This window comes from Papaver somniferum, chromosome 7 (genome assembly GCF_003573695.1).
Source record: "Papaver somniferum cultivar HN1 chromosome 7, ASM357369v1, whole genome shotgun sequence".
Lineage (NCBI taxonomy): Eukaryota > Viridiplantae > Streptophyta > Magnoliopsida > Ranunculales > Papaveraceae > Papaver > Papaver somniferum.
In genome coordinates, this window is record NC_039364.1 from 87536626 (window position 1) to 87542089 (window position 5464).

General features: G+C 34.6%; 1 long non-coding RNA gene across 1 annotated transcript; it reads left to right on the forward strand.

The window, feature by feature from the left end:
• The first annotated feature begins 1362 nt into the window (after nucleotides 1-1362).
• Nucleotides 1363-1831, forward strand: LOC113300438. Its single transcript, XR_003335799.1, has 3 exons — nucleotides 1363-1376; nucleotides 1528-1619; nucleotides 1753-1831. It is a non-coding gene; the product is annotated as an uncharacterized LOC113300438 (long non-coding RNA).
• The last annotated feature ends 3633 nt before the right edge of the window (nucleotides 1832-5464 follow it).

Below are 5464 nucleotides of genomic sequence, written 5' to 3' on the forward strand. Positions count from 1 at the left end.
TATTTAGCCTAGCAATTGAAGTGGTGATTGCCAAGCTTGCATGTATGCCGAGTATAAGAGACAAAATAGTCCAGAATTCCGGAAGATTGTCTAACCTGAGCTCAATAAATTGGGAGCACTTGGTGAAAATAACATGGACCACATAATGATTGTTGGAACTGGAGGAAGAGACTCATTATCTTGCCACACCAAGTTTTCTCCAAGGTAACTCCTTTTCTGATGACTTTTTATATGGAATTGGCACTATATTGTTTTCTTATGTCCATTTTCTTCATTATTTTATTGGCCGCGAATATTTTCAAGCTCTGATTTTTAGCAAGGGCGTTCGTTGGAGCTGAAAGTGACACAGACAATACTCATACTCAAACAGATGAACCACTCAAACAACAGAATAAGTCTTCCGAACCTGCTTCTCTGGTGGTTGCTGACATTCATGGTAATGGTCATTATTGTGCCTAATCAGCCGACTTTGATGAAATAATCAGTTATGCCAGACATTTTCATGCTGATTTCACTTCATGGTAATGGTCATTATTGTGCCTTATCAAGCGAGTTCCTTAAGCTTTTACCATTACTGTAAATTTTCATAATCTCATTCTATTTAAGAAAATGACTTTATCGTGCTAAGAAATGTAAGAAATACTTACCACTTACGAGAAAAATCTGTCATAGTTCAGCTCTAAAATTACAGTTTAGCACAGTTACAGTGCATATATAATTGTTTTTAGGATAAATAAATTTTGTTCTAATCTAATAAAACAATTGAAAATGTGGGTGTTCTAACTGTTGACAAGGAGGTGAACAAGGCAGATACAATTTCAATCATGGTAATTGTTATGAAAGACTTTCAAATTTTAAATTATGCGATGCTATGTATATTTGCTTATTTAATAGTTATCTTGAACTAGAAAATGATAAGTGTTCTTACGAGACAATGAGTTGGGCAGAATGGGCCAGTACATGCATTGCAAAAAGGACACGGAAAGTCTGCTTTGGAGTCCAGCGTGTAACACAGATTGCATGACGGAACCAAGGTAAATGGGTCCCTACTGGAACTCAAATATATGGCATAGTCGTAACATTATCAAACAAGCAATGAATAACATTCATCTGTTAACTGTTGCTAACCCAATTCAAATCATTGTTGATGTAGTTATTAATCGGTATCTGGAAAACTGCAAAGTAATACCTCATAAGATGAACTTCAATTGGTTTCCAGTTGTTGATTGTCTGTTGATAAACATTTTCAATCAATTTGCAGCATAATAAGGGAGGATGGGGGTCGTGGTTTTATACGAATAGCTGAGTATGAAGATGAATTTGGTAATTCATCTAATGGATGAAAACTATGTAAGCGGTGAGACTCCTATGCAGTGGTAAGAACCATTATGATCTACTCCAGAGAGTTTCTTAGATGTATTCAGGAAATAGTGTACTCCTTGAATTTTTCTCTGCAGGAAATTGCTTGAGATGTACTATTTGAATTTTTATATGCGGGAAATTGCTTGAGATGTTTGCTTCATCCAGGGCATGATAGTTCGCGTTGAATTGTCTGCGTGAGAGAAACAAATGGATGTACCCGTGATTGTCTTGGGGTACTAGAATGTTAGTTTGGCCAGGTAATATATCCTTCCCTGTTTGTTGTTTCTTAAATATCATTCCATATTTGCCTGTTTGCGTGCTGCGTGCTTCTATCTGAGCATTTACATTTATGTAAGGAAAACTAATTGGGTTACATCCATTTTTTATCAGTCGTGAAAAGCAAGTCTTGATATACAATGGACAGAGCACAATCATCATGAGGACAACGAGAGAGGAAGGAGAAACTGAATATATTTCGGTTTATATATACTGGAGCATTTCGACAAGAGGAGATATTTAGTTTACCATGTGGATCAATACTGCATTAAGGGCTTGGTATGGTATTAACCCGTACAAGAAAGGTGTGTTTAGTGTAATTATTAAGATCTTAGACTACCAAAAGATTAAATGGAACTCTGTAGTTGAATGTTGTAATTCGATTGAAAATTGGATTTAAATGTAAACCTCAATATTGTAAATTAGTATTTAGCTGCACGATTTAAGTTCTTGGTTACGACCCAATAATAACTAATAACATTGAAAGGTAGCCAGCAAATTCGATAGTCTTGCACTTTTCAATTTTATGTAATTTTTGAAATTTTCAGATCATTGGGTTGATCTAAAATGGTTAGTATCTGACCTCTTGCTTATTTAAATTTTTTGGTTGATCATTGGATTTGGTAGTAACTCATTTTGTAAGTAGTAACAATATTTCTTTAAATCCCGTGTTGTTGCGGGAACTCTCTACAATTCACCCAGATGAGCATCGTGACGGGATGAGACGAAGTCACGCCACACTAAATTAAAGATTCTAAGACCAAATCAGAAATCCACGCTAAATTAAAAATCCTAAACGACGGGACGAGGCGAACGACCATTTGAAAATGCGACACATTTTTAATGAAAATGTTAAAGAAAAAAAGATGCCGCTGGGTAACACGGGCACAAAATCTAGTATATATTAATAAGTGTATCAATTGCAACACGCAGAGCCGGTTCTGAGCCAAAAATTACGATGTTTCCAGCTGATCATGAAGACTTTATACATTACATTAAGGTAAAAAAGAAAAGAAAAGGTGAAAGGAAGAAAAAATAGTGATGTCATAAGCACGATAGTAAAAGAGAAATAATAAACATGCTGGCACGACACAATTCACATTTTATGCTTTTGGTATGTCAATTGAGCTATGCAAACTTCTAAGTGGTAATCAGGACTGGTCATATCGGGCAAGACACAATTAATAATATTTTTTATCCTTAATTGATCAAATAGCTGATTTGGCTGGGTCCTTCCCGATTAAAAGAAACCTGGCTAATATATTTGTTACAGCTGTCGCAATAGTATCGTGCCTTTCAATAAGATTTAAAATTCTCAACACAAAAGGAACTTCACTGGCGTCTCCATAGTTAAGCTGGCTTATACTTCGATGACGCTCAGTGAGAACCTTGTCTAGACCTCTTTTTTCATATACTTTCTTGATGAAATCCAAAATTTAGTGTCCTCAACTTCAAAATCAACATTTACTCTATGCAGTTTATTGTTCCACTTCAAAGTTAAATCGGCTCCTTGTCTTGCTTCATTTCCATTGTTGAGTCTGTAAGAATGATATCCTATAACTCCTATGTAACATCGCGAGAAGGACACAGTAATTAGTCCAATGTTAGTTTTGGTAGAAATATTATCATTATTCTCCCTAATATATGCTTATCTGAATGCCAAGTTTTTCTGTATGGAAAGCATTTTATCTGTCAATAACCAGTCTGGTATCTCTATTGAAGTATGGATTGTTGAGAATGTGTCATGGACTGTGATGACTACGTTGTAAGAGCAGAGATGTTGTTTTACTTTGTTGGCAGTATTAGCAGCATTTGGAAAAGTTTTCCTGAAGATGTTCACATCTACCCTTCCTAATGTACCAACAAGTGGTATCATAAACAGGAGTCCGACTTTTGTATATTATTTCTGATTACGTAATAATAATCTTTGTATATAATAGGAACCCAAGTCGCCATATATCAACGCCATAATCAATCTTAATTTTGGTTACGCTACACCACAAGTTTTTGATAATTAATCGCTATGTTATCAAATCTTAGGTGTAACCATAGTAGAGGAGCATGTCCATACATGAAAAGTCGCATCTATTCAAACCTAAAACGCATACCAAATGAGAAACAACCTCTCACTTTTTGAGGCACACAACCTTTCAGTCTTTGAGACATTCCCTTCTAAAAGATACAAGTTCAAACTTCGAGACACAAGTTCAAATATAAATATTGTTTCTTCATTTTTGCTAGGAATAAATCTCTCAATATCAAGAAGAATTACGAGGAAATAGCCAAAATTAAGAATGTAAGCTCTTTCAACTTCTAAACTTATGTATTACCGACTTTAAATATACGATATTGATTTGTGGATATGTTATCATTGCTTGAAATATATTTGTACCGCATGTGTAGTTGCAGGAAATCCTACAACACACCCCTTGTATTATCATGACTATAATTTCTAGATCTAAACTTATTTGATATGAAAATAAAGATAAAGATAATGAAAATAGAAAATAAGACACAAGATTTACGTGGTTCGATCAATTTGATCTACATCCACGGGGTTAGGTTTTACTATGATCATTGAATTACATACAAATTACATTGAGACTCCATTAATGAGTAATTGGAGCTCTCTCCCTCTCTCTGGTTTTTGGGTAAGAATAAGAAGATAATAATAATACCAGTTCCTTTTCTCTCTCCTACCTTTCTCTTTATATAGGATGCTACCTAGTGGATGACAACTCATATACAGCTAAGATTTTCCCTAATTTCGGATCTGGCTTGCGGTATTTTCGCAAGCTTACAAATGTAACATTCGCAACATTCCTAATTTTCGCAAGATCATCACACTTTTCTCATGTTTAAATTGATGTCATCTGTTATGTCGTTTCTGAAATCATCCTGCGATGTCTTCGCGATGTGTTGTTAATAATTTCGCAAGCATATTATTTTGTGTGAGATTCTGATCCTACATCTTGCCTCTTTTTTCTTGAATATTGCTTGAAAAGCGATCTTTAAGAAAAAATCCGTTGTTGTAATTGTTGGAGCGAGATACGTGTTGTTGGAGTAGTCTTTGATCTTTGTTGATGAAGGAACGAGCGAAAGAATACTGGACTTGAAAAGTACGTACTTGCCTCTATTCTTTTGTGAAGTTCCGGAGCGTTGCGAAGTAAATAAGAAGTATCATCTCTTGAAGTATGCGAAGTATGAAGTATCCTTGAAGAAGTATAAGAAGTACTCAATCCTCGAAATATATAAGAAGTATGAAGTATGAAGTATCCTTTGAGAAGTATAAGAAGTACTCAATCCTCGAAATATAAGAAGTATCCGTCCTTGAATGAGAATAATAAGCATTTCCTCTATTCATGAGAAATTATTACTCCATTTTTGGTGATTCTTGCCGAGAAGATAAAGAACATAAAATGTTTTCTTGGTAATCCATAGTTGCCTATGTTCTTTATCTATGAGGGTAGAATCCTTGAGAAAATGTTGAATGTGTGAATTATTTCCTTATTCTAATCTTTGCCTCTGTCTCATGTTTTGTGCTCATGCAATAGTATAATCTCTTCAAGTTGCTTATAATTGTGCGAAATAATTGAGCGAGATAATCACATCATTCGAAATAATCACATTCTGCGAAATTCTGACACATTCTATGAAATTTCGAATCATTCTGCGAAGTTTTGTATCATTCTACGAAGTTCTGAATAATCTTGTGAAATTCTGAATAATCCTGTGAAATTCTGAGTAATCCTGAATAATTCTGCTAAATTATGCGATATTATTACGAAATTCTGCAATATTATTCCGTACAGTTTTGTAAAGTACT